The following is a 16,769-nucleotide window of genomic DNA, read 5'->3' as shown; positions in this document are numbered from 1 at the left end:
GCCTCTGCTCTGCTGCAGATGGTAGGGTAGATTTTCAGTTCACTGTCTCAGAACTCCACTAGCCTCGGATGCCTCCTCCTGAGAGTTATCCTCACTCTCTAAATTGTGCCAAAAAAGGTAAAAACAAAAAAAAAATGTTTGCAAAAGTCAAAGTAATGCTAATAGGCTCAGCCCAACAATCAGGTCCACTAGTTAACTAGCCGAAAACTGACTGATTTTCGCTCTTTTCCCAGCACATAAAGCCCGGGAAGAGAGCGACAACCATTCAGCAGCATTTTTCCAGCAAGCACGTCATGACATGCCTGCGGACGTCGCAGTCCGAGCCCCTTCCAAGTCTATGCGGTTTGTACTCAACCGCATAGACTTCTGGGCCATCACAATAATGCTTCATTGCATCCTCAGGGCTGCAATGAAAACAATGTGCAAGAAGAAAAAAAAAAAAGCGCTGTTTAAAACCGCGATTGACGTGCGCAATGCGCATGCGCGTACTTTCGAGTCGCGGACTCGAAATTTAAAGCGCAAAAAAGATTTTTTTTTTTTTTTTTTACATTAAAAAAAAAACTAAGCAACTAAGTCAACTGAGCTGAGGGGGCTGCAGTCCGGCAGTCCGATGCCACGAGCCGCCCCTGCTTATAATGATCAAAGGTGTCTTACCTTTCAAGGATTTTGCTCTATCTTGTAGTAGCTTCCTCCTTTTGTTGTAGAGCTTGTTTATGGCTGGGGTCCACCAGACTGGACGCTTGCCTTTGGTACAAAGAGTCTTAGTTTTGTTTGGGATTGCCTGATCCATGCAGTCCTGTAGGTGCTGGTAGAAGGCATTTGTAAGTGATTCAGGGTTTGAGTAATGTTTACCACTGGCTCAGGGGCCTTAAAGGAGACCACACTAGTTTTTAGAAGTGTGAAGTCTGCTTTTGAGAAGTTTTTCACTGTGGTCTCTTTTATTTCAGGTGGGGGCGGGATGAGGACCTCCAGCGAGATTAGTTTATGATCTGATCTCACCAGTAAGGGGTATACTTCCGGTGTTGAACATTTTGATCCCATGTTTGTGATGATGAGATCAAGTATGTTTTCTCCTCTTGTATGGTGTATACCATATTAATCTAAAACACCATTCTTATACCATTCAATCATAATCACATGATCAACCATTTAAGATATAAAAGGTATAATATGTTCTCCAAAAACAACACATAAAAACAGATGTAGAAAGCATATCACATACATAAATATAAAAAACCATAAAAATATTATATTTTTATTGTTTTTATACCCTTTTTATGTTAAGCATTGTTATGTAACAGATACATTTACATTGTGACAACTAATACTTTCCCCCCTAGGGGTTGAGTACAGAATGCAATTGGAGGCTGCTGAACTACATCAGTAATTAAGTGTTGATTGGTTCTTGTCTTCAAGGCAAGTGTTTTTTTTTTACTGTTGTACTACTTGAAGGCCTTAGCCTTGACAACAAAGTATGTTATGTTTTTCAGATTACTGTATCAAATGGTTTGTTTGAGAGTTGCATTAATCAGTTATTATGTATTTCAAACACCAACTACTATAAGAAATGGCACAAACAACTGAAATAGTACATAAATAAACATTTATATGTATGCAAATTGTATGTGGCGTCATGTCCTTTGCATTGTGTGTGGGTATATGATTCATGCAATAATTCTCATTTGTAGGAAAAAAGTCAAACACTGGCTATTTTAAAATGTGGCAACTGTAGGAATACTGGATGTTTGACATGCTGTGCACCATATATATATATATATATATATATATATATATATATATATATATATATATATATATATATATATATATATATATATATATATATATATATTTTATATATACTCTTCTTATACATATCTGTATGTAATAATATATATATATATATATATATATATATATATATATATATATATATATAGATGTATATGTATATATATGTGCGTGTATGTGTGTGTGTGTGTGTGTGTGTGTGTGTGTGTGTGTGTGTGTGTGTGTGTGTGTGTGTGTGTGTATGTATCATTGGAATGTTCACTACTTCCACATTGTACATTCCCTATGGTAGACTGACTGTTCTGCATATGTTAGAAATATCCTCCTGCCATCTTACAGCTGAGATGCCTTACTGTTAAATTGATGTGGCTATGTTGTGCCGGGTCCTGGGTTCAAGTCTCGCAAGTGCTGGTTATTGTGTTGCAATGCAGATGTGTTCAGCTGTGGAGGAAGGGATAATGGCAATAATTTAAAAAATCCCTATATCCCTATTTTAAGCCCCTTCACCCACATTAACAGTTCTTTTGGTTATATGTTTTGCAGTGAGATGTTCAGAGTGTGGATCCAATGTGCAAATGCAATACACATTTATTTAAATATATATATATATATATATATATATATATATATATATATATATATGTAGATATATATATATATATATATATATATATATATGTAGATATATATATATATATATATATATATATATATATATATATATATATATGTATATATATATCTCCACATATATATATATATCTACATATATATATATATATGTGTATATATATATATATATATATATATATGTGTGTGTGTGTGTGTGTGTGTGTGTGTGTGTGTGTGTCTACATATATACATATATATGTTTATATATATATATATATATATATATATTATTTATTTATATATATATATATATATATATATATATATATATATATATATATATATATACATGCATACATATATACATCTACATATATAAACACATTTTCCTACTGTTGAATTACTGTGCTGCATGATATATTTGAGAAAATATCACATTTATGTACAGCTCAAATGGCTTAGTGGTAAATCACTGTGGCTATGGTGTTTCTGGGTTTGAGACTTGCAAGGCCTGATTATTTTGTTGCTGGGCAGAACAAGGACTGTTGGATACAGAGTGATTAAGGCACTTTTAAGCGGTTGTAAGTGGGTTTGTGCATGTTTGCGCGATGGTAAGCAATGCTAATGTCTGGTTAGCCTGACTGTGCTTAATCTGTGTAGCCATTGTTTGCCGCCACACAAATAGGCTTAAACCCACTTACTACTGCTTAAAAGTGCTTACTCTCACTTACCCCAGTGCTAATTTCTTTAATAGAAAAGAAAAAAGGGGTGATAGGAAAGTGGTGAAAAAGGGGGCATGCAGGTGGAAAAACAGTAGGGAAAGTAGCTAGGGATGTGCAGGATGGGTGTAGGGAAGGTCCACAGCTGTCCATTTCTTCTAAAGCAATAGCTGTGCATATGTGCTGAATTTGGAGATAGATTTGGACACTCAAACCCCTGAGAGAGGGGTGAGGACAACAATAATGTATTGTGAAGACAATTAGACCAGATTACATGTGTCCAGTGGACATGTGTGCAAAATGGACAGCTCTGTATGGAGCAATTTTTTTTTTTTTTTTTTGGGAACAGATTGCCCTTTTTTTTAAGGTGAGAGTGGATGTTGGGGAAGGATAGTAGGTATATTTGGTGAGGTAGGTTGGGTAAGAAGATAGACAAGACAGGCAAGACCCCATACAGGGGCTGTATGTGATATTTGTGGGAGGTAAACACATTGAATGGGGAGGGGTGTTTGGAAATCGGAAGCCTATGAGCCCCCAAATTGAAACAGTGGGACTGAGGTCCCATCCCATGGGCAGTCACCACTGCACCTTCTCGGCCCTGAAGGTGGCTGCGCTGGGGGCTGAGCAGAAGGTGCAGACTCAGGCTGATCCACTAAATGCACCATGCAGCCCTCAAGCTGGTGTAGCAGATCTTCAAACTCCATTTGGAGCTCACTACGCACCAATCCCCAGACCTGACTTTGGGTGACAGGATCCTGTCTATGCCCACTCCCAGGAAAGGGATGAGCCCCATCCCCTGATGCAGTTGCACCCAAAGGTGGTACAGGACCAGCAGACGAGGAGTTCCCGGTGTGGGTCCCAGGCTTGCTGGGGCCTGGTGACATGGCCTGATAAAGTGGGAGAGGTGGGTCCGCTGGGACTGGCCTTGCCATACGTGTTATGGTGTTGCAGTTTTAAAACATATGTGGGTTAGTAATAGTCAACACAATCCAGGATTAGTTATAACAGCATGGCTAGATATTCCCATTAACCCAAAACACCAGATTTGGAACAGTTGCATAGCAAACAGAACACATGCATGTACGGAACCACAGTGGCCATTACAATGGCATGCAGGTTACATTGATAGCAACAGGCCACCAATGATAGTATTTCAACATGGAACATTAATAGAAACACATTTCAATATTTATTGAACAATAGGACATATGTCCCAACAGTAGGTTTGGTGTAAACATACCAACTGATTTGTGTATTTAGATTATTGTTGCAGATATGGTGGGGGAGAGAGAGATGTCAATTAACAGCTTATATATCCTTGTAGTATTCACAACTTTAATGATCATTGCTCTAATCATTAAGGTACATGTATTATTACAATACCCTATGGCTTTGGTTTGGGCAGTGGTATGTTTGTACACAGTGTATACTTCAACTGTCTTATAGCTAAATCCTTACATCTCTTAACTGGTAGACCTGTGGATGGAATGTTTGTTAACACTACCTGACTGTTTCTACACATATTAAGAAACACAAAACGACAAACCAGCTCTCTGACTTGGAACAAAAGTATTTAATCCACTAGTTGACACCAGAAAGTGCCTATTAAAAATCCAACAAGTACTTAAAACTTTAAAGCGCTTTTCGTTTGTCATCAGACAAACTTCCTCAGAAAGTAACAAGTAAACTCAATAACCAAACTTTTGAATAAAAAAATGCGGGAAACCTACTCAAGTTTTAAAGCTATACACACTTAAAAAGCCCAATGAACATAAATTAGACATCGTTCTTTTAAAAACCTTATTTAATTTGTAAATCATAAAACAAATCATAAGTAAATAAGAAAATCTATAACTTGTGTGTCAGGGTAACAACAAATTATGTTAAGCAATAAAATGAAAACCTGTGAATTCCTGGGGTACCTCACAGTTTGCAAATAATAGATGGGGCAAATATTTGTACCAGTCTGTCTTAAACTGGTCTGCAAATGTCCTCTGGTCTCTAGTCTAGAGTTTAACCTTTTCACAAGACAATTAGTCTGGGGGCAGTCTTTAGGTGCTTCACCTCACAGTGCTTCCACAGACAAGCCAGCAGGTATGACATGACATTGACATCTCTGTCAGTTATTATTTTTCTTGGGAAACCTACCCTGCTGAAAAATCTTTAACAAAGCATTTACCACTTTCACTGCCTCAGGGTGTCTAGAAGTATAATCTACTACCACCAGGATATACTTCTCCCCTGTGGAATTAGGGGTACTCAGAGGCCCCACAATATCCATAGCTACCCTCTGAAATGGCTCCTCAATCAGGCAAAGGTATCAATGGAGCTTTGACTTTGCCCCCTGCCTTGTCTATCTTTTGGCACTGCACACAGGTCCTGTAGTACCCTTTTATATCCCTTGCAATCCCAGGCCAATATAAGTTTTGCATAATATGTCTCTTGGTACACTTTGTGCCCATATGACCTGCAAAAGGAATGTCATGGGCTATGGCTAGAATTGCCAGATGATAGGCTCTGGGCACTACCAACCATGGTATTACCTCACCATCTAGCCCTCCCTCAGGGATCCACTCTCTATACAGTAACCTTTTGATTCCATATACAGTCTTCCCTTTTCCTTGTGCATCCTAACTACCTCCTGCAAGCCTTGTAAGGTAGACTCTGAAAGCTGAGCCTGTCTTAACTCTACCTTTGTAACCTCTCCCAGCTTCCCTTCCACAGTAAGCATAATATCTTCTGATAGCAGTGAACAAACTGCTGTGAGTGTTCTATCATATATCAGTGCAAGTTATAGAATAACATTGCATTTGATCACCCGACTCTGGAACAATACACACTCAGAGTTTTGCTAAGATCTGTTGCAGTATCTGAAGGGTATAGAACAATTTCAAAAAACATCTACTCTTCCCTTCAAGAATTCTTTGTTTAAACATATACATTTAATCAGTTATAATAACACTGTTGATACATTTTTAACACAATTATTTGTACAAATCAGTGTGATAGACAAATGACACATTTTTTTTTTTTTTGTTACAAAACTCTAGCTAACTATGCTGGCATATGTTACACATGCTCTGTCCTATTCTCCCTGGCACAGATGGTAATACCTGACATTGTCACACACACATTGAAAGAAAAGCCCTGCCAGGTGATCTGGGAAGGAGGCACGTGAAATAAAAGGGTATCACTCTACCAATCTGCAATGCACATGGTATCATATACAATGACTGTGCAGGCTGCCCAGGCAGTATTCATGACTCCCATGCATGGCACACATCTGACTTGTACCAACAGTTTGTGAGGGGTGATAAGTGCCAGAGTCAGTGTGTGTTATGTTCTTGGAGCTGTGGTAATATGAGTGTGGGTCTGCAGGAACACCACCTCAGCAGTGGTTGCAGCAGTGCTGCTTGGTCTACTGCACTAGTCTCCTGCATTCCTGGCAGAGAGTTCAGCATCCCCTGCACACCTCTGTCTATGAAAGATGTCAAACCATGAGTTTTACTGGAGGTTCTATGACTCTGGCAAAATGCTGTTGCACTGTATGATGCTGAGTGACATCTGTTAGGAAATGTGCCAGCATGATGACTCCCACATCACAAGAATGGACTCTAATGGGAGTAGGTACATCCACAATAGATGTTACTGCTGAAGTGGTAGTGCTATGGCCATATATTCTAAGAGATCATCAAACACATGCTGGATCACCTCCACTATCTCAACCATGGCTGTGGTGGTAATAGCCTGTGCCTCCAAGATGGCCATATGTGTACATTGGGTTGATGCCTGACAAAGCAGCCTCAGCGGGAGGGTGGTAATCATTTCTCCAGCAAGCACCATTACTAACCTCCCCCTGTGTGGACCTCCCTGCTCATGACTGCTATGGACAGATTCAGACATCTGTATACTGGAGATCCACGAACTTCTCTGATCTATAGTGTCCCCATCAAACTATCCTCTCTGTTATGTCTGGGTAGCTTGGGCAACCACAGGCATGGACATTGTGTCCATGATCTGCCTTGGGAACGCAGTGTTCACATGCTCTATGTCTAGCACATATAGATTTCATTAACTTTTATATTAACTAAGATGTACATAGGGTTTATTTATTTATATTTGTTTACCGGGGTAGTGCACTGATCAATACTGACCAATTTCAGGCTAAGCCCAGGTAAAATACAAAACATTTCACAAAAAAAAAATACAGAAATGTAAACAATAACAGAGTAGTTCAGACTAAGTACATAGAACAATTGTGTATATACAATCTAGTGAACAAGCATAGTGCAATGTACAATTAAGCAGAGTGTAACATACAATATATACATTAATTTTTAAAGTGGGTCAGTCTACACTGAATTGTGAAAGAGGTGAAGAGACTCACAAAGGAGATAGAATAGGTTACATGTCCTGTACTGATGCAGGAGCATTTGACTTGGATGAAGACATGCTTTTTGAGTTGCATTCTGAATTTGGAATAAGTGTTAATTTCCTTAATGTTGATGAGAAGACCTTGCCAAAGAGTAGGTGCCTGAGAGGTAAAGTATGTGCAGTGCTGTAGAGTTTTATTCTAGGGATAATGAGAGTTGGTGTGGCTTGCAAGTTGAGTCTCGAGTTGTATGAGGAGGTTTTTTCATGAAGTCTAGCTGCAAATAGAGTAAATGTGAGGAGATGGAGTAGTTTGTAGAGTTGGGATTCTGAAAAGTGGGTTAGATCTTTGTTTTATGGGTAGTCTTTTGGCTTTTTTCTAGGGAGATACAGGGATGCTCACAGAGAGGTGAGTTTTTAATGACTTCGTAAATGGTGTTAGAGATAGTTAGGAGTGTGGAAATGTTTTTTCTTGGAGGCAGAAACAAAAAATGGGGCTTGCAGGAACTAATATAATGAAATATAAATACATTCCTTGAAAATCTGCAGTGGATTATCTCTGGGGCCTGTCCAGCTCTTCTCCAACATCCAGTACCACACTATGGGACTTATTTGAGAGAGGCCAGGAATGCCTCCATCTCAATGAGAGGTTGTGAAACTAATGACCCCGCACTTGTTGCTATACATTCTCATGCCATGACATCTGCTTTTTGGGTGGCTCCTTAGACAGTATTGGTGGCCCTACAGTATACCATTTTGTAACCATGGTCCTGGCCACCAATTACATTAATTTGGTGACAGTCTCATCTTAGGTGTGGTCATTGTAGCAGTCATCAGCATACGCTGTTTTTAGGCATTGCTGTGTTGGTACTGAAAATAGTGGCCTTGTTCCTGCATGCCCCTTATAAATTCTAACACCACTACTATCTTCCTTGCTAATGTATCATTCTGTTTATCTGCCTGTTACATATTTCTATCTTCATTCTTTAAGTAATATCTGGCATCAAGGTTTACTGAGCCTATGTCCTGTACAAAACAATCACAGAATTGCAAATGACCAAGGGCACATGACTGTTATTATCACTGTTACAAATTGATTGGATAATTACATTTGTGCAGTGCATGCAACACTGAAAATGTATTGGACAGCATTCTATGAGCTCAGGAGTATGTCTCCCATCCAATTTAACAGTCCTGCAGTCCATGTAACTGATGTTTTCTTCCAATCCCTTTCTCAGTACACTTTGAACAACACATTTAAAAGTAGCGACATACATTCATCATAGCTGAATACTAGGGTAACTGCCCTGAATGACCATTTTAGGCATAGCCAAAAATGTGAGGTTAGAGTCAAACCCTGTATCTTGTATCTGCAAGAGGATAACCGTAACCACTATGCCAAACCCACCAATTTAGTTATAGGCAACAGGTTGAATAGCACCTAAAGGCATCCATAATAAAAATAAATGGAGTAATATGAAGTAGCATTTACCTTAAGCAAGCAGATATATTTTGGATGAAAAAGTTTTTTTCTTTCTAAAGTTACCTTATGCAGGAATCAAACTCTAAGCTCCATTGCTTTATTTTGCAGTACAGAGACTCTGATTCTCATTGCACTTATACCATGTAAATTCACCTGGCTAAAAATGATGATAATGCAAATAAGGGCTCAGCAACTATTCTTTCTGATTCACTCAATTTGCATGACAAGAAACATCAGATCCCACAACTCAGTGTGCCATCCCTTTTGTATCTATGCCCATTGTTTGTCACTCAGTCCCCCCACCAGTATTTTCCCTCTGTTTATCTGATGCATCCTTCACCATTGTGTTCCCCCTCTCTAAGTGTGTCACCACTCACCCTGTCAGTCATGTCTGTCTTTCCCTACTACCTAGTTTAATTCTCTTGAAAGGAAAATTAAGGCAAATAAACTGGAAAAATGAAAGTGACAATGGACAAGAAGCACTCAAAGAAAAATCCGAAGTTTTTGAAGTACCTGTTTATAAAACATGGCTATCCACAAGTGCTACTCAAGGAAGATTAAATCCAAACCTAACTACTGACTTTGCTCCCACTTTTATCACCCCTTTCTGTAATGAGGCTTACCTGATTAAACGCATTTTGTGTAAAATTGGGTTTTGATAATAGTTGTTGAGAATGTGAGGAATAATTTACCTATCAAACCTATGGTCATATTTAGAAGAGGACAGAATCACTGTTGGACGCAAAAAGGATTAATAATTTTGAAATAAAAGGTATGTTCAAATGTGAAACATGCCCCTACTGCAAATTCATTGATACAGGCCTTTTTTTCACCATCAGGAATTTCAGATATTCCTGCAGTGGAAGGTTTAATTGTAATTAAAGGAGCATTATTTATTTGCCTAAGTGCAAAATGTGCCCTGCCTTCTATATAGGAAAGACAGACAGGAGAATTAGGGACAGGGTGTATGAGCATGTATATGCCATAAAAAAACAAAAAGTTGCAAATGCCCTTGCCAATCATATAGTTAACTACCCAGACCATAGTTTTGATTTTAGGGTCATTGATAAGGTAGCCAGTTCCATACGAGGTGGCCCTATTCGTTTATGGTTGGAAAGATGTGAGCTCTTGTGGCAACTTAGGTGTGATACCTTTAAGTATTCAGGCATCAATGATATGTGCTCTATAGCATGTATATTAAAATTAAGGAGCCTAATAAGATAGAGATTTATAATATTCATGATACATTATATTATATATATTTACATTTTAATATATGTACACAAGTTTTTAATTGACCTTTACATAAATGTATATTTGTTGTTTATATATATTTGTATATTTTAAGTGATTGTTTTCCATATGTGTGCTTCATATATTTATATACATACAAGTATTTTTAAAATAATGTTTTCATAATTCATTTTTAAGATTTACAATCAATTGATTAATTAATTCATCATGTGACTTACGATAGGTGGGGTTATTATTTGAGGGGCTGTATATAAGCGAAGTTGTTTTGTGATGTTACTTTTGTCTGAAGAAGTGCAGGTATTATCCTATACAAAAGTGCTAACCTTATTGTGTCTAAATAAATAGCAGTTTTGGATTTTTCTTTAAGTGCTTCTTGTCCATTGTCATTTTCGTTTTTCTAGTTTAATCCTATTACTTTAGTCTTACTTCCCTTACTTCTTTCTCCAACTTACCCTTGTCTTCCTAAATATAAAATGGGCACCTGTTCCACAAAAAAATGTAGTTCCCTCCTTCTCCACCTCCATCCTGCTCATTTCATATTTGCTAACCATCTGTTCTATCTTCTGCTTGATTCCCCTTTTTCATCTCTTCTCTATATTCCTTTCTTTTAAATATTAGTCTAGCAAGCCTTTACTTTGGATAAGTTCTATTCATTTTATATTAAAGTCATGGTGGTTGTATTTTGTATAATACACTGTTTAAGTAACAGAAATTAACACTGTTGTTAGTTTTCCCAAAAGCATCAAGAAAAACATGACAGTACTAAGGATATATGCTGTGTTCGAACCTGTGTTCATACCTGTAATAGTAACTATATAAACAAATGTGAGTTCAACTATGTGTCATGCTGCAGTCTTTTTTATTTCAGAAATAAAATATTCAGTAACTTCTACGCATGCAATTTCATATAGAAACCTGCAGCTTATATATTAATCTAAACATTGAATGTGTTTGTTAGATATGTATATTTTTTTTGTTCCAACTCATAAAAAGATATTGGGCCAAATTCACGAAGGCTTGCACAGAGTCTAAGAGTAGAGTAAGACTCCAGACAGCCAATATGTCTGCTGAGTGATCCAGGAACAGCCGGCAGGGGCATGCATGAGAGCTCCTAAAACTACTCTTGCACGGACAGTGTTATGTTATGCAAATTACCTAATTTGCTGCTGAAAGCTATGCAAATGAGGTAAATTTGCGATCCAGGAAACACTAACCTGTCCGAGTAAGAGTAGAGTTATTTGTAGAAATGTACTCCGTTGGTAACGGAGTACCATTCTGAAAATAGCAAAATGGAGCTATGGCAGCTCCAAATAAAGGATGCATCCAGTTGAGGAAGCATGCCAATGGCCAAATATAAGGCCACTGGCCTTTTTATCTGTTGCAAAATAATAAAAAAAAATATTTTTTTTTCCCCGATCTCCGATGTTTAAGCGTAGCGCAGTGCCGCACAAACGTGCAGCGCTCTAAAAACCAGAAAAATAAAAACAAAAAAGGCAAAAATAGGCATTTTATTAAAAATATTCTTCTGCCATGCAGGTGAATGGCAGGCTGAAAACAACATGGCTACTGAGAAGTGGTTGCTAAAGGGGGAAGTTCAGTTTGAGAGATGTAACCAAGCATTAGTAGGCAATCCTATGCAAATGAGGATAAGGATAGTGAATCCCAATTTTTCCTGCCATGTGAACCATGTCCCTAGAGTGTAAGTGTAGGATTAAGGGAGTAGTAGAGTAGAAAATAGGTGACATCATGAGGAGGTATGTATCAAAGACTGTAAGCTTATTGGAGCAGAGTGGCATGTGTTTGCTGTGAGTTACTCAGGACTGGAAGAGGCTTGTCTACAGTTGTCTTAACTGAAACCCAGAAACCGAAGGTGTACGCCGTGGATATTACTAAAGTTTCTTGCAAAGATGCTTACACTGTGTGCGAGCGTGTGCGTGCCTGTAAACCCATGTAAGCCTGTGTGTGTGTGTGTGTGTGTGTGTGTGTGTGTGTGTGTGTGTGTGTGTGTGTGTGTGTGTGTGTGTGTGTGTGTGCACCCGTGTAAGCCTGTGAAAGGCTGTCTAAGCCTGTGTGCATGGATGTGCACCTGCCTAAGCCTGTGTGCATGCATGTGCACTCGTGTGCGTTTGTTTGTGCTTGTTTGTGTGTCGCTGCCCCCTGTGGAAACAGAAAGGGAAAAGGAAGGAAAAGAAGTAGTAGGAAGTTAACCAAGGAGAACTAGCAGAGCTGCCAGGTGAAATCAATCAGAAACAGCCAACTACACAGGCAGTACACTAGCCCAGCCCAGCCCAGCACTTAAAACTCTGCAAACAACATTCCCCATGTTTTTTCTCAGAAACACTGCAACACTGCAGTATACAAACAGAAGTGGAAACTTAAAAAGCTCAACTGAGACAAAAAAATGTTAGGGGCTGCCATTGCTATTATAAGGCAACATGTGCAAGATGCTGAGGGTGGTGCCATTGTGAATGCTGCTGAGCAACCCACAGACCCAGGGTAACCTACCAGGGGCCAAATGAGCTGGAGATAGTGGAGCACTATAGAGTGGACAGAGACCTCCTACAGCAAATTGTTGAGCTGTGCAGGCCACACCTCACATACAGAACCAACAGAGGGGAACCCATCCCAGTGGAAACCAAGGTATGTGTTGGCCTAAGAATACTAGCAACAGGTACCTTCCAGAGACCAACCGATGATATGATGGGGATTTCACAGGCATCAGCATCCAGGGTACTGCACCAGTTCCTGATTGCCATGTCAGCACATGTCGGTGATAATGTATATTTCCCCAATTCCCATGAGGTATTGGCCAGCAATATGCATCTCTTCCAGCAAATAGCGGACTACCCTGAGGTAGTGGGTGCAATTGACTGCATGCACATACACATCAAAGCACCAGCCAGTGAGCGGGGTAGGGCCTACATCAACCGCAAGGGCTTCCACTCCATCAACTGCCAGGTCATGTGCGATGCCCAGGGCATTGCCAAGGCCTGCACAGGTACAGCGTGACTCGGAGGAGGAACAACCTGAGCCTGCCCCAGTAGACAGAAGGAGGCATGCCCAGTATGCCTTGGCCTTGGCAAAGAGGCAATGCATAGCACATACACTGGCTCAGTAGGAACCCTGGAAATGATACCTCTCTCTGACTCGCACATAAAATAAAAGGGATGCTTAACTCGACACTACCTGTTTACACACATGTATAGGGAGTGTACTATGTGCATCCAACATAGGCAGCCCTGCAGCACCACCTGATGCATGATTGCCATGTTTTAAACAATATAAAGCAATGCTAAGCAGCTTTTACCACTATTTAGTATATGTAAACAAAATTGCCCGCGCTAACTAGAGCAACGTCGGGCAATGTTAAGCAATGTTGGGCAAGGTCAGGCAAAGTCAGGTAAACATGCTCATATCTGCTTTACTGTTCCTTAAGCAGTCTGGTCTGCCCAGCATGAAAATAAAAAGCAGTGACAGGGCTTGAACCCAGGCTACTGTGCCCTATAGTCACAGTACTGAACCACTAAGCCATGACAGCATTTCACTGGCACAGACACAGCAGGACAATTGTACACTAATGCAAACACAAAGAAATGCTGTAGCATGCCCCTAAAGAGGCATATGTATAACCTCCCCCACAGGCCTATGCAGACAGAGAACAGCAGGCCAGGCGGTGTGATGTGGGTTGGGGAGGCTATGAAGTTGCAATCTAATATACGTGACAGTGGACACCAAGATCTGTAGTACAGTAGTATGCTTCAAGCCAGTACGATAGGCAACAGTACAGACTGAAATGGAGTACCTTACATAGTAGTGCAGGCCTAGCAAATGTGCACAATCAGGTGTGCCCCCGGGTAGAAATGTACAAAGAATAGCTGTCCCCTCTGTATGTAGAAATGTTGATAAGTCTATGCAAAGTGTCTAGTGGAAGACCTGCAGGCACAGCATGATCCCTGTTGATTTATGACACAAAGGTGAGCCTTGTTGTAAAAATACAACTTGATTTTCCACACACATATAGTATAAATTTCTATAGCGGGCGTGCTCACACACTTCAACAAATGTAGTGGATTTCATTCAGCATCACACTAAAAGGTCATACTGGGCATGCTCACACACAAATAAACGAAGCAAATGTCAGGCAACAACATACTGAAAGGTCATACTGGGCATGCTCACACAGGCTAAATATGGAGATGATAAGAAGGGATCTATGGACAAATGTGGTTAGTTATCTCTACTTCCACAAACACATTCACAAAGTGGTCAGAAAATCATGCTATGTGTTCACACAACCTGCCAAGATCTGTGCATGTAGGTCAAAGGAGGTTCCCTCTACGCATCAGTCATCAGACCCATCAGAGACTACCACAACACACTTGCAATGAATCTGACTAGGCACCGTCAGCAGCTGGAAAGACCACTGAAGTACCTTAACAAGAGGATTACTGGCCTCAAACAGTTGCCCCATGCAACAAGACTGAATTTAACCCAATCTGTACTCTGTGTTGCATACTGTCTACTCAGGAGATCTCTGCACAACAGACAGGTCCATGTCATGGCAACACTCAGAACTGTTCTGAGTTACAGCTCAATGGCACTAAATATACAGACCCAACTGATATTTCCAACATCCTGGCAGATAGGATCAGTGTTAACTTTACCCCCTCTCACCCATGAAAGAGCACATCACTATAATGGAAGAGTGCAAAGTTGCTGTCATCACGGCTGCACAGGTAAAAAAACACTCTCCAAAGCCAGTATCACAGCAGCCATGGGACCAGATAACTTCCCAGGCTGTGTTCTACACAAACCACAGAACGAACAGACGCCACACCGACGTACCATGTTCAGTCATAGCCACACCTCAGGCTTTGTGCCAGCTGAATGGTGCACAGAAACAGTTATCCCACTACACAAGGGTGGAGACACCACTGACCCCAGGAACTAGCACCCCATTAGCCTGATGAGCCTACCCTTCAAAGCCATGGAATGTATCATCATACAACTTATAAAAAAATACATTTGTAATCCCCAAACTCTGGACCACAACTATGTTGGGTTTGTAAAATGCAGATCATGTCTCCTAAACCTGATATATGACATTGAAGCAGTCACCAGAACCATAGACAAGGGTAAGGTGGTTTGCACAGCCTATGTAGACCCTGCCACAGCTTACAACACCACCCCACACTCTGTAAATACAGATTTGTTTGTGTCTTTTGGCTTTCCCAGTTAGGGGTCGCCACAGCGGAACTCTGGTCCACTAATGATTGGCAGTAGATTTTTATGTGTCGAGTTGCCAGCCCTAACACAAAACCTTCAACGAAAGTACACCCATTCACGCATGTCTCCACACAGAAGATGCTCTAGCTGAGAATCGAACCAGACAGTGTCTTACTGTGAGGCGGCAACACTACCGCAGCACCACCACTGCAGTTTTTACTCTGTAAATACAGATAAACCCACTAAATGAGGTAAAAATTGCTATGTCACAAGATGGGCTGCCAACAGGCTTACTGACAGAACACACACTGTGAAAGTAGCAGACTCCAAGTATGACTTTGGACCAGTGACGAATGCAGTACCACAGGCTCCAGTCCTGGGTCTTGTCCTGTTTAGTATCTACTTCCCTAAAGTAAACTTTAACATGGAAGGTCTGTGGCTACTGAAGTTTCCAGATGACTGCAAACTAGCAGCCATAATTGTAAACACTAAAGATGTGGACATCCTACAAAAGGGCCGCACTGAGACAGATGGCTGTTGTCAAAGCCATGGGCTCAAGCTTAATGCCAAAAAGTGCATTGTCATCCCCTTTGTTAAAAACTCTGTAGCCATGAACTACAACATAGGCGGTAGTATACTTAACACTGAAAGTGTGACAAGAGACCTCGGGACACAGGTGGACAGTGGACACAACTGTAATAATCACATCCCCACAGTAGTCAGGAAATCCTCCTATGTGGCACACCTCATCACAAAAGGTGTCTCATGCAGAATAGAAGAGGACATTGTTCCCCTCTACTCATCACTCACTAGAACCATAATAGAGTACAATGCCCCTTTTGCTATGTACCTCACAAGACAACTACAACAACTGGAAAGCCTGCAGCAATACCTCGCAAAGAGCATTAGCGGCCTGAAATACATGCCATACACAGACCATCTCAAAATGCTCCAGCCATTCTCCCTTGCATATCGCCTACTCAGAGGTGTTCTCTGCCTAACATACAAAGCTATGTCAAACACAGAGCTGTTGGACATGCTCCATGTAAAACACTCACATTCCCTCTGATCTTTGGACCCAAAACCATGAGTGAAATACCAAAGGAAGGGGTGTATCCATTTACCTTATGGATACCCACACCTTCAGGTTAGTGGCACAGCATGAGGCCTTGGAGAACATGCAAGTGCAACTAAATTTGGGCAAAGCTACTTATCAGATTGTAGCCTGCTACAGATCACCTACCTTGTCTCAGGAACCTCACTCAGTATTCCTGAGAACAGTGGAAAATGCAAAGGTCCTAGCAAACACCATT

Source organism: Protopterus annectens, chromosome 2.part1 (assembly GCF_019279795.1).
Source record: "Protopterus annectens isolate FY-2018-M chromosome 2.part1, PAN1.0, whole genome shotgun sequence".
NCBI classification, from domain to species: Eukaryota; Metazoa; Chordata; order Ceratodontiformes; family Protopteridae; genus Protopterus; species Protopterus annectens.
Note: the sequence above shows the minus strand (reverse complement) of the source record.